Source organism: Haemaphysalis longicornis, unplaced genomic scaffold (genome assembly GCF_048455015.1).
Source record: "Haemaphysalis longicornis isolate Haplotype H1 unplaced genomic scaffold, Haemaphysalis longicornis Haplotype H1 scaffold_12, whole genome shotgun sequence".
Taxonomy (NCBI): Eukaryota; Metazoa; Arthropoda; class Arachnida; order Ixodida; family Ixodidae; genus Haemaphysalis; species Haemaphysalis longicornis.
Genome location: NW_027526225.1, coordinates 83,795,091 through 83,811,929, shown reverse-complemented (window position 1 = coordinate 83,811,929; position 16,839 = coordinate 83,795,091). Strand labels below are relative to the sequence as shown.

Here is a 16,839-nt window from a genome sequence, read left to right as displayed (position 1 = left end):
GGTGTTGCATGGCGTGTGCCCTGTTCCCAGCAGCGGTGGCCGAAGGATGCCGGCTGGGTGGTGGGGCCGTCTGAGCGGGCCCAGTTCGAGCAGCTCTTTGCCAGCCTGGACACCGACATGGACGGCCTGGTCACCGGGGCCGACGTCAAGGGCACCTTCCTCAAGACGGGCCTGCCGCAGGCCGACCTGGCCCACATCTGGTGAGAGGGCTTCACATGGGCCCATCTGTCTCGGCTTCCGGGCCTTTTCAAGATTAGCCCGTTTTTCTTTAGGTGACGCAAATTTGGCACTCGGTGGTCTATTTTTACCAGGGCGAAACTTCCCATTTCAGTGTGCCCCTTTGCTGAATATCGAGGGTACTTGAACACGTGTCCATGACGCTTGCCGTCACAGTCTCACTCATTGCCCGACTCGCCACTGTCATTCTTTCTGACACAACATAAACAAATAGGCTGCAGCATCCTCTACGGTTTTCCGGACTGCGTGTGTTGTTTCTGGTTACCGTATTTACACGATTCTAACGCGCACCATTTTTCGCTAAAATTTGCCTTCAAATTTGTGTGCGCGTTACAATCCGACTCAAAGCCAAATTCGGCTTCAAAACGGCCACCAGCATTTCCACGGACATGGCCTCCCTCCTTCCCCCCCCCCCCCTCCCCCCCAAATCGAATTTTAAATTTTCACGGTAGAGTCGGTGTGAAGTAATATTTTCTGAATTTTTCTACGTAAACTACTTACCTGCGAATCACAATTAAGGGCGCATTACAACCGTGCAAATACAGTATCCAGGTCCCTTTATGCTGAACTATGACTTGTTGTAGGTGGCCGCTCTGATTGCTCATTGCGAGATTCAGTTGGCTGGGTCTTTGAAGAGGGCTGTTTGCACTGCCTGATTGGTGGTCAGGCTTAGCTAAGAGCTGTGCCCCCTCCCCCGGTTGTGCAGGAACTTGTGCGACAGCCAGCAGAAGGGCAGCCTGAACGGGGAGCAGTTTGCGCTGGCCATGCACCTGGCCGCTGAGAGGGCCAAGGGCCTGCCCCTGCCCACTGTGCTGGCCCCCGACATGGTGCCCCCGTCGTTGCGACTCCCGGCCGTGTCAGCACTGGTGAGCCCCTGGGGGGGAAAAAGCTGGCCACCCACTTTGGATGCGCCGTCAGCCGATTGTCGTGTGGGAGCAGCGTGCACTTGTGCTTGCGAAGCGTTTTCCAGAATCCCGCTGCAGGTATGCGCAATGTATGTAGCACTTCTGCTAAGCTTCACAGTACATACCGTATTTTCACGCGTATAACCCGTACCAAAAATGCGAAAATTTCAGTGGCAAAGTAGGGGTGCGGATAATGCGCGGGGTTTTTGCTTTAGTGCAGCTTCATGGCAGTGCGCATTGTGCCGTGAAGCTCCTACGCAGTAACACTGACTAAGCCTTTCATGGCAGCGATTGTGCAAAACATACAAGGGCAAGGATGAAAAAACAAGGACGAGCGCACCCTAACAACTGAATTTTATTGGTGAATTGTGACTTTCGCTTTGCATTCAGTGTATTCTAGTTGCTAAATATATGCTCTTTTTGTCTACATAGTATGCGATGTGTTGCTTGAGCAGTAGCTTTGGTGCAGCCATTCCTGTATCAAATGTGCAGGCATTATGTGAGGACCTATTTTCTTTTCCGACAAGCTGAAAGTGGGGATGCAGGTTATATGCAGGGGCGGGTGCATACGCGTGAAAATACAGCATGCGAGGCTCAGATAACACAGTGTTGAAGCTTTGTGTGTAGTATCACATACTATAACAGCAGCAGCAACTGTTGGGTACATGGTGCAACTTAGGCCAAGTATTTCACTTTGAGGTCTTGCAACATCAGCTGCTACCGAAGAAGCGAGCAAGTGAAGACGTTATCTGGTTATGTGTGAAGATGGGGGGCAATGCCAACTCGAAGCGATCTTCCCTCGTTCCTGTCTATCACCATTTGAGGTTAAAATTGCTATGTCGGCCTTTGGATAAGAAGTGATAAGGGGAGGGGATTCTGACGTCATGCTGGCGACTGCGTGGTACTTCCCCCTTAGGCGATGGGCGCGAATCAGAACAACGCTTTAAAAAGCTCTATGTGCCATTTTTCGGGTCTAAGTACCGTATAATGCGGAATATAGGTCGAGATTTTTTACAGAAAAATGTGCCGAAAAGTCACCCCTCGACCTATATTGCAGTCACTGGCAGTTTTCATGTGGCGACCGGGCAGCCCATTGAGCCCATCCACACCGCAAGGGCACCATCGCCACCACCATCAATCGTATGCGACGCCATCTTTGTTTTGTTGCTTCTCTCACTGTCGGCGAATGTGACCGTGCTATTTTCTTCTTGCTCAAAATGAGTTTAGGCACTTGGTGCGAGTTCACAGCAGCATTTAAAAGAAAAGTTGGGGGTTTTCCAAGGCCAATGACGTGTCCGCCTTGCGCCAGTTCGGAATCACCAAAAGAAGTATTGCTAGCGGCGTTAGCTGAAGGGGCAGCTCTGGGTATGCAACGCTCGGAAGGCATCATTTCATGGGCGCTGCTCTGTGCACCTGTGCTGCTCTACAAAAGGGGCAAATTTTGTCCACTAGCGTCGTGCGATGTCTCTACAAATGGATACCCCAAGATGTTTGCTGACCGCCTGCACAGACTGGCTGTCGCTCCGGTCTGCACACGAGTGTCCCATGCTTTGCCCTCGCTTCACGATGACATTGTCTTGCGAGTGTTTAAGAAGTGCCTGGACTGCACCCAAGACGACCTGCTGTGTGGACGACAGCGAGCCAGAAGCAGTCGTCCGACGATACTTCAGACAGTTTTAAATGAGTAATCTGAGACGAAACAAGTTATAGTCTCAATAAAAACATGGTTGTTACCTAATTATTTTTTTGGCATTTTTCGGCTACAAGGTAAGGGGGTCGACCTATATTCCGCCTCGACCTATATTCCGCATTATACGGTAGTCTCTGAAGGTTGGCATACTGTATCCAGTCAACTGATAAGGGCCCATGCACAGTGACACTATAAAATAATGGCACTATTCGCCCTAAAGCCGCTCCGGCGCTTGCTGATGCGCCCCAGCCCCATGGAAGGCCACGGCGGTAACCGCGTTCTTGAAGGCCAGCAAGGGCAAGTGATGTCACACCATCTAATATGGCAGCGCCCAGGCCGCCGCACCGTAAACTCTGTTTACAAGGTGTTACGACGATAATTGGAACACCTTAAAATTTCTGCCCGAGCGAACCCGCTGCTCGGTTCACGCTCAAACTTCACACAAAGGTTGCATTTTGTGGTCCATTTTGTTTGACACAGGTCGTTACCTGTTTATTCTGAAAATGAATAAAAACGATTTTCGCCTATCGGGAAATGGCTGGCAATTTGGATGTGCGCACCAGTGCAAGCTGATCCTGGAACGACGATGCCACCTGGGGTATGCAGAGCGAAGCGGAAGATGGATATTCACGCTCCTTCCACGGCAGGAAGGAGCCAAATGAGGTAGGTAGCAGACAATCGGGCAATGTGAAAGCAGGTGAGAAAACAAATTCGGCGTTTATTGTCAACGATGAACCGGAAGAATATTTTATTATGATTGGTATCAGCTGTCGTACAACTGTTTGTGATCATAAAAAAAACTAGGGACGAAAGAGATTTTCTGATCGTCTGCTACCTCATTTCGCTCTTTCCTACTGTGAGTCCCCGTCGTCCGTTTCGCTGTGCGTACCCCAGGTGGTGCCATAATTCTCAAATCAGCTTGCACAGGCTTGCACGTCCAAATTGGCCGCCATTTCCCCATGTGCAAAAATTGTTTTTATTTATTTTCAGAATAAACAGGTAAGTACCGTCATTATTCCTGGTGTCAAACAAAAAAAAAACACAAAATGTGACTTTCATGTCAAGTTTGAGCGCGAACAAAGTAGCGGTTCGCTCAGGAAAAAATGTTGAAGTGTTCCAGTTATCGTCGAAACACCCTGTGCTATACTCGTGTACAAGTTAAGAATGGCAATGAAAGTTGCCACTGTGCCTCATCACCACAGCTGGATGGTACTCCGCGCAGTGCGAGTAGTGCGTTACTGGGAGTATTTTGACCATGGCACGAGCCGTTTCCGTAATCTTTTTTTGGGGGGGCTGAATACGCTTATAAACTACTGCACCGACGACAAACTACATGATAAAAGGCAGATGATATTGCTCATTCATAGCAATCTCCTTTCAAAATGTGCATGCCCATTGACATCCGGGTCCGTCGCTTAGGCGGAATGATACCGTACATGAGCGATTGCTATTGCCGTTCTTAACTTGTTCCCGAGTATAGCAGCGTCTGTAACACCGGCGTGTCTGTTCAGCAATCGGGCGCCACTCGCCAGTGCTCTTGCTCTCCTTACACTCACTATGTTGTGAGGAGTGCTTAGGTGTCTTCGTAAATTTTTTGCTGCCCCCAGGCGCCTACGGTTGTGCCTGGTAGTGTGGGAAATGAGGCGACTGAGCTCTATCTGCCTAAATTCCTTTGCCTGCTTGTGGTGTAAGAGAAGTGAGGACTGCCAGTGGCCCTGACGTGCTCTGCGGGGTCCTCGCAGGAGGGTGTGGAGGCCCGGTCGACGCCGCCGCCGCTCAGCTCGGGTGGCAGCCGGGAACTGGAGCTGGCCACCGAGGAAATGAAGAGCCTGCAGACGCAAGTGGCCCCCCTACTCACTCTCTTCTGCCCCTCTTGGTCTCTTTATTGTCTGTTCAGAGCAGTTCTGAGCAGGTCCAAGCAGCTCCGTATTTTATTTGCCCATAGAACGTCTATGGTAAGAGCAGTTTCGGGCTGCTTGGAGCTGCTGAGAGCTGCTCTGAGCAGGCAAAGAAAAGAGACCTGTGTAGCTTGGCGTGCTTGCCCTGCTGACCACTGGCCTTCTGACCTTGTCTGGGTGCAGGGACAAGTCGGCGCTGGAGCAGGAGATTGTGCAGGCCGAGGCAGACCTGAAGAGCAAGGGCTCGGAGCTGCGCAACCTGGAGACAGAGATCGAGGCGGTGTCGGCCATGCTCAAGCAGCTCGACTCGCAGAAGAAGGAGGCCCACAAGCGCCTCGCCGACCTCGCCTCCCAGGTGGGGGGACCAGGCAGTGGCCAAGGCCTGCACCTGGCTTGCATTGGCTCGCACCTTCCGGGCATTATTGGGATGGCTCTGAATGGCCACATTAGAGGAACGAGGGCTGCACGCGGGTGACCGTCGCACTGACTAATACGCACCTTTGCCACGTAGCACAAGAATTAAGGGACAGGAAGAGAGCGCCGTGGGTCAGGGAGCAAACGCGTGTTGAGGACATATTAGTAGAAATTAAGAAGAAAAAATGGGCGAGGTCAGAGCATGTAATGCAAAGGCGAGATAACCGTTGGTCATTAAGGGTAACAGAGTGGATCCCTAGAGAAGGCAAGCGTGGTAGGGGGCGGCAGAAGGTTAAATGGGCAGATGGGCAGAAGTTCGCGGTAGGGGTGTGCGAATATCAATTTTTAAATTTCGAAGCGAATTCGAATAATAAAAACAAAGTTCGAATCGAATCGAATATTTTTCGAATATTTTTCGAATACGAATACTTATTGTTTTTTGTAAAATTAAAGTTTTCACCATCTAGAGACACAAAAACTGCAACTTTATTGCACAACAAATCACACAAAGTAAAATTAGGAATTACACAATACCATTGCACTCAACAGGTTAAGGTCTGCACTCACTTAAATGTTAACATGGAGAAAGGTTAACTGCTCGACATGTTCGGGGAGCAGTGACAACCTCCTGCTCGTCACCCGCGCACATTGCCGCGCGCTGATACAGTAAAATCTCGATGATACTAATGTTGCGGGACCACGAAAAATATTCGTATCATCCGAAATTCGTATGAACCAACACAGACCAAAAAATTCAGCGCTGAAAAAAGTTTTCGTTTATTTCTTCTCTTACTTTCGCGTGAAGAAATTCGTGATTTTTTCTGCTTTTTTTAACCCCCATGTCGCAAAGCAGTCCTTTCTGGAGCACGTAAAGCTCCGCGCTCGTCTCCTCACTCGCTGTGCCCAAGCTCGCTACACGCCGCAACAGTCAAGCATGAACCGCATGGTGCGTTTTTGCACGTGATTCGCTCGCCTCGGCTTTTCGAGCGCTGTATTTTCACGCCCGCATCGACGATTTCGCGCCCGCGGTAGCGCCTACCTCGGTCAGAAAATGACGCACGACGGGCGCGGCAGAATGGAGGAGCCTGACTACTTGCGATGAGATCGAGACAGCCGGCTTGGCTCCGCCCCGTGGCTCCGCCGGAGACGGTTAGGCTTAGCACCCCGGCAAATATTTTACGGGCGCTTTCTAGTGGTGCGGGTGATGTTTTATAGTACCGTTTTCGCATGCATTATCAGCTCCTTTACCGCACAAGCAACTTCGTGTCTCCCTTGAGCCGCATTTTAAAGAGCAGTTAGAAACGGTCGCTCGAGCGCCCGCGCCACTTTGCGGCTGGAGCCGACGCCATGTTGACGCCGCCGGCCGCGCCGCGCGCACTGTGGGGGTGGTTTCCCGGCGGTGTCAGCGCGCGTTGGGCGTGCGCAGGGCGTTTTCGCGAGCAGAAATCACCGATACAGTCTGCGAAAGCACGTACCGTTCGCCGTGTATATGCTTCGCCACTTAGCTGCTAAGACACGCTCTGATTTTTTTTTTTTTTTTTTTTTTTTTAAATTTTGGGTGGTTCGAATATTTCGAACCATAAAAGTGTCGTTCGAATCGAATCGAATACCAAAAAATTCGAATCGAATATTCGAAGTTTCGAATATTCGCACACCCCTAGTTCGCGGGGATAAATTGGTCGCAGTTAGCGCAGGACTGTAATAGTCATAGATCTATGGGAGAGGTCTTTGCCCTGCAGTGGGCGTAGATAGGCTGCTGTTGCTGCTGCTGATGATGGTGATGACAAGAGTGGGGTGGCTGTAAATGCCATAGCCTAGTATCTGACCATAACCGTCTGGGACGTAGCCAACCTCGTTTCCCCTTGTTACAGTTGCGGTTCCACCGAAACTCCTTGCCGGTGCAGCAGTGTATTCTTTCCTGCACTTACACCCTTCTTGCTGCGCTTAGACACTAACGTTGTTTTGTCAGCACATAGTGACTAGCAGTTTCTTTGCGCAAGAGACAGCCAGAAGTTTCTTTGCTCAGATCCACTCTGCAGAAGCTAACATGTAGTATTAAACTCAAATTTCAGGATCCAGGGTAGGTCAGTCTGATTCTTCTAGGAGTGACATCACCTGTGGGGCACATAACAGTATCAAACAGGGGTGGTATTCTCGTAACTGTCCCTTTTGAAAACGTCCCTTTTGCGCCCCTTCCTCGTGACTTACTTCCGGTTAAGCAGTGAGCGTTGGCAGTAGGTTTGCCGCACTTGCGTTACGTCACTTCCGGTTGTTTGCTTTTAGCCAATCAGGGCTTGCCAAAAGCGACACTTTTGAAAAGGATGCAAAAGGTACAAAACTCGAATACCGCCCCCTGTGTTCTCTAGAAGCGTTTTTGGAAAGGGGTTGAGGCTGCATGGTGCGCTGTCGGGACTAGCCCTTCCTTCATTTGCAGCACTTTGCCAAAATGTCCATATGAAGGGAAGGAACTCAAAAACCAACCAGCCAATAAAGGCATGCTCTGTCACCTGCTGTAGGAGGGCTTTGGATAACATTGTGATGCCACATTTTGTTTGGCTGTTCCTTTTTTGCACTTGCCCGGAAATGACTGCTGCACCAGAAACTTTGTCTGTGTGTGTTCAAGAAAAACTGCTCTCTCATACTAGCCTGTGTATATCGGAAAAGTCTGGCTTCAAGTTCAAATTTTGTGCATTAGTGCCTGCTCGAGTGGGCCTTGCCAAAAAATGTTGCCCTTCTGTTACGAGTGCACTCTTTTTGTTGGATGGTGACCATACAAAGCATGCATGTGTCCTTTCTGTTCCTGGTTTTTTTTTCTTTTTTTGTAGAAAACGGCATTAGATATGAGCTTAACAGGAGTTAGACACGAGCTTGAAGAAGAGAGAGCGAAGGTACATATCACCGCTTTTTGTTGCCTTTACTTCTTTCTTTGTTGATTGCATCCTGGGCTTATTACATGCCACTCGTGTGCACTTTTCACCAACTTGCTTTGTGCATGATACATGCTGGCCAAAACGAAAGCTCAACATATATGTCAACCAGAATGCCAAAATTGCCATATACGTATATTGGCGTTGTTGTGTGGCATTTTTAAGGGGGGACACTGCCCTTAAAGCAGCTTCCTTTGATTGGTAAGTAAACTCTTTGAAACTTGTCGGTCTTGCTGCTTTTTTTACCAGTGATTTCGAATATGCCATTGTATTATGAGTAAGTCAATTAGTTCCTAAGATGATTAGAGATAATTAGTTATTTTTGTAGGATTAATAGACAAAACAGTGCTAGTCATAAAACTAATCTTTATATTTTGCAGTACTATGAACCCTGGTGAATGCAATAAGAGAAGTTGTTTTTTGATGCACTGCTTGGAACTAATTTTACAGCTTATTAAACTTGCCTGTCGCGGTGGCTCAGAGGCTAAGGCGTTGTGCTGCTGAGCATGAGGACGCGGGTTCGATTCCCGGCCACGGCAGCCGCTTTTCTGATGGAAGTGTAAAGCAAAAACGCCCGTGTGTACGAGATTTCGACGCACGTTAAAGATCCCCAGGTGGTAAAAATAAATCTGGAGCCCTCCACTATGGCGCGCCTCATCCTCTGCATTGCGTCGGCGCGTTAAACCCTACAATCGACCGTCATCATCAGCTCGTTAAACTTAGGGGTTTTGAATGGGCATTTGAAATGGTTCCTTGCCACTGGTGCCACCCAAGTCTAATGAGCTGTCCAAGCAGTGCATCAAAAAACCAGTTCTCTCACTGAATTCACCAGGTTTCATAGTATTGGAAAATATAAAGATTACAGTTTTATAACTAGCACTGTTTTGTCTGTTAATCCTCCAAAAATGACTAATTATCTCTAATCTTGGGGAAATAATTGACGGACTCGAAATACAATGGCATATTTGAAATCAATGGTAAAAAAAAAGCAGCAAGACTGACAAGTTTCACAGAGTTTACTCAATCAAAGGAAGCGGTTTTAAGAGCAGTGTCCTCCACCCTTAAAGTGAGATTCCTGTAGTTCGTCTGCACATAACTAAGTGTGCTGTGTAATTTATCCGTATAACCAAGTGTGCCACGTTTGTGGAAGGAAGCATGAAGTTTTTGCCATGCAAGTCCACATTTTTGGGCATACGTTTCAATCCAGTTTGAACGCATGGTTGGCCAATCTTTTTTGCTCGGGAATTGTGGGGGCAGTGTGTTGGTGCTTTGTGAATGCGGGGAATATCAAATGAGCGCTATGTGCACAGGAAATCGTTGCACTGCCGTCAGCATTCTCAGTGCATGTTTCACTCGCAAATGTCCCCAGCAGGCTGCCGCGAGTGCTGACGTACCGGCCGGTTAATACTGAGGCGATGCTGGAAATTAAAAATGCGAGCTGTGCTAGGAGTTTCCTGTTTCTGTTGACGGCCTCTTTGCCAACTGTGTTGATCACTTAAATATTATTATTAGTCGTCCCATAAAAGTAGTACAGTAATAGTATTACACAGAGGAGGTCTCCCAAAGTCATAAACTGTAACGGGACCCTCAATGAATAACAACAAACAATAAATTAGATCAAGTAAACAAGCAACACGTAATACGAGTGAATGGCAGTCAATTGTACAGTGTATTGGGGTGAGTAATCATTATAAGCTAAGCAATACAACAGGCAATGAAAAGCAACACAAAGAAAGTAAGAAAAAACAAGAAAAAATCGCAAGACAAAAGAAAAAATTTAAAAAATTGTATCAAGGGTGGGTGAATTTTTTTATGCAGTTGCACGAATGAGGATTTTTTGGCCAGAAGTGCAATCGTATTGCGAGTGTTTGTGTTTCCGATTGTGCCTCGATGAAAGGCGGTTGTAAACGTAAAACGCTAAGTGCAGGAGAGGTTGATCGATTGGTTGCCAAGGCACCACACTGTCTCCACCTCTGAGCGTTCTTGTGCCCCCCCCCCTTCCCCAGGTGTGTGCACTGAAGAAGCAGCTCGAAGAGCAGAGCCAGCTGCTGGAGGTGAGTGAGCGTGAGGAGGGGAAGGCCTCCCTCCCGTGCACTGCTTCCCTCCGCTCTTGTCGTCGTCGTTGCAGGAGCAGGAGCGCGAGCTGGAGGCCAAGCGGGCGGAGCTGCGCACGCTGTGCGAAGAAGAGCTGGAGCTAGAGGCCCAGATCGAGCGGCGGCGTGCGCAACTCTCCTCCCTGGGCCAGGCCCAGCGGGAGTCGCAGCTGCAGGCGAGCCAGGCGCGCGCCAAGCAGCTGGCCCTGGAGGAGCAGCAGGTGCAGCTGCGCACGTGGGTGTCCCAGCTGGACCGCGCCCTGCAGGCTGGCGACCCCGGGCTGCTGCCGGAGGCCGCTCTGCGGCAGCACCCATCCCTGGACACGGGTGGGCAGCTGCCCCCCGCAGCCATCACCACCACGGAGTACCAGCCGCTCTCCTCCAACACGGTCTCTGCCCCTCCTCTTGTTCCTCGCCTGATCAGGGGGGCCTCGCCCTAAAACGCTCCATATCCCTTTCAGTCACCGTGTCTCCATATGGAGACGCGACTTTCTTCGTCGTTTTCCTCATGAAAACGAAAAGAGTTCATGCAGCAGAGCGGTGCGGCTGATGTCTGAAACCTACGGAAGTGGAAGATAGCACCATGTGATGTTGAGTGGCGGAACCGCACTCATAAACATCGTTTCAAAATGGGTGCCACCAAGTTTTGTGGGAGCTCCAGTGTGTTGGCGTCCTAAGTTCTCTTTTACTGCAGCGTAAATCATTTATAAAGGCTAAAAACACCTTTTTCATGTGCAGGAATTATTTCACCTCTGTTGTAGCATCAGCCGAGCCGGTTTCTTTCAGGAACAGCCTTTATTCCGAGGCGCACACTGGCAGCCTCAACGCAACAACCCCCAGCCGCGTACAATGCATGCGCTTATCTACCCCTGAGGCATCAATGACGCATGCGCATCAGCACCAGTACGTCGGCGCTTCCAGCCAACATAATGATAACGCGGCGCGAGCGCGACATGACAACCTCCTTGTTTGTAAACTGCCTCAGGATATTTATTATTTTTTATAGGGAAAAGCATGATTGAGTAATAGTGTCTCCGTATGAGGACACGACGCCATTTGCGTAATAAGTATTCTATTTTTTTCTTACCTCTAGACACTTGACACTGCTAAACCTCCAAGTATGGAATTTTTCTGTAGTGAATATAATAATTCGTGACTGAAGGGCGTATGCTATGTTCAGACTACTGACGCAAAAGCCATGTTGTCATCTATGGATGTGAAAAAACGGCATGTCACGTAGTTCGGTTGGCTGAGACGTGAAATGACGTCATTCTATAAAGTTATTAGGACAGTTGCGGCAACATTGTGAACCAGACCTTAGAATGAGCTTGGCCCACTAAGAAGGCTGCTGTGACTTGATAACAGCGGTGCCAGTTTGATCGCTAACTTTAAACAAGGGATCGAGGTGTTCAGGAAAACGGATGGCTTGGGGGTGACTTCCCAGCCACTTTGGGGCAGAATCTCTGCGATGTCAGAAGATCATGTTTGCACGATTGGCAGTTGCTGATTAGTCGCCACGAAGAAACATTACCGGGCAGTTGTAGTTGGGCCTTAAGTTCCATTTGATCGTGTCGCTTGACTAGTAACATGCAGTCAACACACGGATGAATGTTTTTAGTGTTGCTTTCTTTTGCATCAGAGCTGCTGCTAATTGCCTCAATGCGGCAAAAAATTTCAAAGTCTTTCTATATTTCTTCAATTTCTGCAGTTAAAAGAAACGTCTTTAATGACTGGAATATAGCTGAGTGCATTAAATAGGCTGGTCCTTTCAAACCGAAGAAGGGTTGTATTTTTACTTCATGGCCGCTCTAATGGGAAGCGGCACCCATGCTGGTGTCTCGCCTTCTACAAACCTCGAGAGTTTTAAGGCACACTGTTAGGGCAGCTTTTTTTAAGTGCAGAGCACTTTAGGGGCTCGCTTTGTCGTCGTAGCTTGCTGTAACAGGCGATGTCAAACGACTGTCGGAATCAGGCGGTGCCGCGAGATAATGGAACTAAGTAGCACCCGGCCTTCCGTCGTAGGGTGTCCCGCAGAGGGTTTGAAAACCAAGTGGTTTAAATAGTCGTAATTGTTCGAAACTCGTGAAATGCTGGCGCTTGCCATACATCTCCCTGTTGCTTAGCACAAAAAAAAAAACTGCAGGTACATTTGATGCAAAATATATGTAATTAACTGGCAGCACCTGCATTCATTTAGTTAGGAACGCTCGTTGGGTCGGTTTTCCTAATAGTAAGTGGAAAAAAAGTGGCAGTGCAATGCTGGCACGTTCAGGAGGAAAAGCAAGCACAAAAAACAGGACCCTCACTGGCACAGTTTCAGGCAGGGGGTGCATGAGCACCGCGAAGGTGGGGAATTGGAATTGCATTGGGTTGTAGTGGTGGGCGGATAACGGAGCCACAGCCCGTTATGGCGAATCACTTTCTCTGCACTTCCGTCAGCTTTCACGTTGAGTGGAACGGCTTTTTTTCCTCCTTCTAGTGGAGGCAGTGGAGACCCCGTGTTAACCTGTGACTGCATGTGCCTGCCCTTTGTTTGCCTTGTCTCTGCCTTGCCCTGAGTTCCTTTGTGTTTGGTTTCTGTTTGTTGTGTTGTCCTCCACCCCGCAGGAGTGCAGCAGCCCCACTAGCTTTGTCAGTGCACCCGACGAGGAGACCAAGGTGACTGCCTCCCTCCTTCCTTGGTTTTGTTTGCTCATTTCTCGCATTCTGGCAATCCACTTTTTGTTTGCGGTGGGATAAGCGAGATAAGGTCGAGATAAGCACTGCACTGTGCTGCACTGCTTTGCAGCAACACAGATTTGGTAGCTGATAATAGGCGGCGTGCTCATTGTTACCGGGGAATAGGTTGATGCACTTTGCCAGTGCCAGTTCCTTGGTTGAGCGCTCGGGCTACGGGAAAGTGGCAGTGGTGTCTCACCGAGCCCCCGGTTCCCTTTCTTCCAGGACGACCCCTTCAAGAGCAAGGACGCGTTCAACGACATGAACGGTTTTCTGGGGGACCCGTTTGGTGGCGAGGACCCGTTCAAAGCAGGTCAGGCAGCGCTGTTTTTCCCTAACCTTTATCTTCTCCTTTTCTTTTTAAAGGAAAAGAAACTAGGTTTCAAACTTGGTTAAAGTGTAAGGTCGAAGAAGAACGGAGCGCGGGGAGTGGGACATAGTGTGTGTGCAAAGATAAAAGACAAACCCTGCATTTCTGTGAGGCAACCCACCTTCCTAGCCAGCCGCTGTGCACCTCTCGGCATAGCTGGTCTAGTAGTCCGCAGCAGTGCAAGTGGGAAGACAAGCTGAGCTCAAACGGCAGTTGGCAGCAGTGGCTCCCACACACGGGAGTGCAGCTCCTGTGAGCAAGCCCGAGGGTCACAGTGCACAGTCAAGGGTACACGGTAAAGGCGCTTGAAGACAACCTGAAACTTGGCTGTACTTAAAACTGTGCAGAATTGCAGTAAAGGGTGCGATTGGGCGAGTTGGTATTCCACGATGACAACCACAGTGCTGCAAGATGACAGACTTAGGGAAAGGGGTACCGGACAAGTGCTGACTTCCTAGCTTTATTGCAGAAAGCGTGTTGCAGGAAATGTGCCCCTTGCACTCATGTGAAGTTGGTGAATATTCTGCCGCCCATTGAAAGCTCTCCCTCCTCCTCTCGCCAAGAGCTCTGAAACGGGAAGTTATATAGAAAAAAAACCTTTCCATACCACTAAATCTGGTACCATACTTTGTACTTGTCAACACTGTTGAGCAAAAAAAGAACATTAGGGATATCTGAGACAATTCATAACTGGTACTGGGCAGTGTTCTTTTATTTGGAAATAAACGTGTGCTTGATTTGAAGCACAAAAAGGGCTCGTGCCTGAGCCTCGACCTCGTGGTGGCATTCCAAGTCCAACAGCAATGATGGATTCCGATAGATGGCGTGAGAGCAGCGGAACGCGAGGAAATTGAATTGACTCGAGCAAACCTCTACCGTCTTTATTATGGGGGTAGCGAGATGAGTGGGGGAGAGAAAAGGCAGTTACGTGGCAGGGGCCCTGGCAGAAGATTGTCGTCTTTTGACGGCATTTGCAGCAAAGTTAGCAGATATGCGGCACGTGTCGTTCGCTTGGAGGACGAAGGGTGTAAATCGAAGGAGTGTCAGTGTTTGGTTTGAAGGAGAAGTGTGCGGAGATGCGCTTGGAAAACTACTGTTTTATTCCCTCCATGGCCCCTTTCAGTGTCCACCACAATTGGCACGATCTGGGCATTAGGCACGAGGAGGGCGGCTCGGCCTGCTCACAAACACGGGGTGTAGGTGTGGCCAGCCCGCATGGGAAAAGCTGGTTAGCAGTAGTACTGTATTTATTCGATTGTAAGGCGAGGGTGGAGTTTGAAGAGAAGAAAAAAAAAATGCCACACATACACAGACACACAGACAGACAGACAGATTCGAATATGACTTTGGAACTACGGATTTCGGGAAAAAAACCTCGCCTTATATTCGAATAAATACGGTAGTATTGCAGGCACTCCACTTTCCTCTCGTGGTCTGCCTGTGCTCGGGACAAAAGCAGCGGCGCCCTCACCAGAGGCACTGCTGGTTGCGATGCACCTCGCAGTGTAGGCGAGTTCGTTGTACATTGGGTGCTTGCCTTCACTGGGACAGTGCCTGTGGGGAAGTGTGTTCTCCGTGTCAGCATTGTGGCCCACACGCCTTGGTGCCTTTGCTTGTGCAGTGGACCCCTTCAAGGGCGCGGAGGACCCCTTCGGTGGAGACCCCTTCAAGAATGCCGAAGCAAAGGTGCGGGGGGTGTCTTGGATGTGGGCAGTGAGAGGCATGCCTCCTGGGGCACCAGGTCACACTTGAGCTGTTCTTCAGCAGTGGCAAAACGTTTCTCCTGTGGCCTGTCCCTGTCATGGGCTCCGCTTATATTTCAGCTTGACTGCCTTTTAGCAGTGTGGGCATTGCTTGGGTACCGTATTTTCTCAATTCTAACACGCCCCCGATTGTAACGCACAAAAAAGTTCTCTTTAAAAATTTCAAAAAAAAAAAAAAGATTGTTTTGATTGGACTGGATTGTATTTTGGACCTGCAGCTCCATGGAGCTGTCCTCCACTGATGTCGCTTGCCACTTGACATTTGTTATCGGCCCACAGTGCGTCGTCTTTCGTGCCATCAAGGCACTCCAGAGCTTCTTTTCCCACATCTGGAAACTTCCCTTCATTGGGCCCACAAAACACACGGCGATCCCTGTTCATCACCCAAACCTCTTGTTTTCTCCAGCAGCGTACATGCACTGGGTCAGCACTGAAGTGTCGCCCAGCTGCGTAGTTTCCACGTGCATCAATACATGCTCCACCACCTTCAGTGTAAAACTGGCTGTGTAGCTCGCGCACTGGCCCATCGTACACCACGCACGAGGTGCACAAAAAAAAAGGTCGTAACACAGCTGAACAAAACTGCGGAGCGTCATGGCGAAGTTGCGGAACAGCACAGAGTAGGGTAGGAGTGCGGAGTACCTTTGGCGCTTTGTTCGCACGCCGCAGCATTTACCGTATTTGCCCGATTCTAACGCGCCCCCGATTCTAACGCGCACCCAAATTTCCTGGCGAAAAAACCGAAATAACTTGCACTTCCGATTGTAACGCGCACGGGACTTTGTGACCCAGACAAACGAATGCGAGAGAAATGGGTGATTTATTTCCCGAAGTAATCTCACTCATCTCACTCCTCGTCGCTCTCCGCTGACCACAACATCTCGGCCTCGGTGCCTTCAAGCGCGTTCGCGATGCCACACTTCTGAACGAACGTTCAACCATGGTCTATGGGATCGTGGCCCACGTCTCGCACGCCCATCCCGAGAGCTTCTCCAGAGGTGCACGCTTCAGCCGACCGCTCGTTTTGAACGCGTGGGAGCCGCTGCTGCCATTGCTGTTATCAAGCGCGCAAGTGAAACGATTTGACGATTTGTGTGAACTCCGATAGAAAAGCCTAGGCGCCTAGGTTTGCTGCGTCCGAAAAATCGTTGCTAAAAGCTTTGGCGCCATCTTGAGATGGCGATGGCGATGGGTGGTACGAAATTTCCGCTGTTTCGGCCATTTCGGTTTTGTATCCGATTCTAACGCGCATGCGATTTTTCGGCCTATTTGTTCGGAAAAAAAGTGCGCGTTAGAATCGGGTAAATACGGTAGGTCTGTTTTGCGTTCAATGGGCGGCACTCCGCAAGCGCAATTTTTAAATTGTGAGCCACGGCATTTACGATCCGCGTCTTTGGCTACTGTTGAGATTTCTTTTCGTTAGAATGCATGTTAAGCATTTCTGCGCATGCTGTGGCATGATATCAAGTTACTGCGTTTGTCTACGGCATTAGTAACCATGCAGAGATAAAAATACCCCTGCTGCATTTTTTATGCAAGGTGACAAATAAATTCTCAAGACAAGTGTTTGCGTGGGCGGCGGGGGGGGGGGGGGGGGGGGGGGGTTAATTACATGAGTGGGTTCATTAAGCGATTAAATACGTTATACCACTCTTACACGTACCTTTCTTTAAAATAAGGTAGAAAATAGTGAAAACATGAAGACAGGTGCCGCTGCGATTGGCTTACGGAACGTCTTTCCTGGCTGCCACTGGATGGTGCTACTTGTCCATTCTTGGGGTGGTGGTACTGCTTTTCAAGGAAGCGTGCTAGCAGCGCACGAGT

General features: G+C 49.4%; 1 pseudogene across 1 annotated transcript in view; it reads left to right on the top strand.

Annotated features, from left to right (window-relative positions):
- Positions 1-16,839, top strand: part of LOC144162902 (uncharacterized) — a 37,054-nt pseudogene that overhangs the window by 13,923 nt on the left and 6,292 nt on the right. The window contains exons 10-19 of the transcript XR_013320792.1: positions 31-200; positions 944-1,103; positions 4,575-4,669; positions 4,914-5,085; positions 7,970-8,032; positions 10,078-10,125; positions 10,200-10,553; positions 12,772-12,822; positions 13,108-13,195; positions 14,874-14,938. The product of XR_013320792.1 is annotated as an uncharacterized LOC144162902 (transcript). The remainder of the gene's footprint in view (positions 1-30; positions 201-943; positions 1,104-4,574; positions 4,670-4,913; positions 5,086-7,969; positions 8,033-10,077; positions 10,126-10,199; positions 10,554-12,771; positions 12,823-13,107; positions 13,196-14,873; positions 14,939-16,839) is intronic.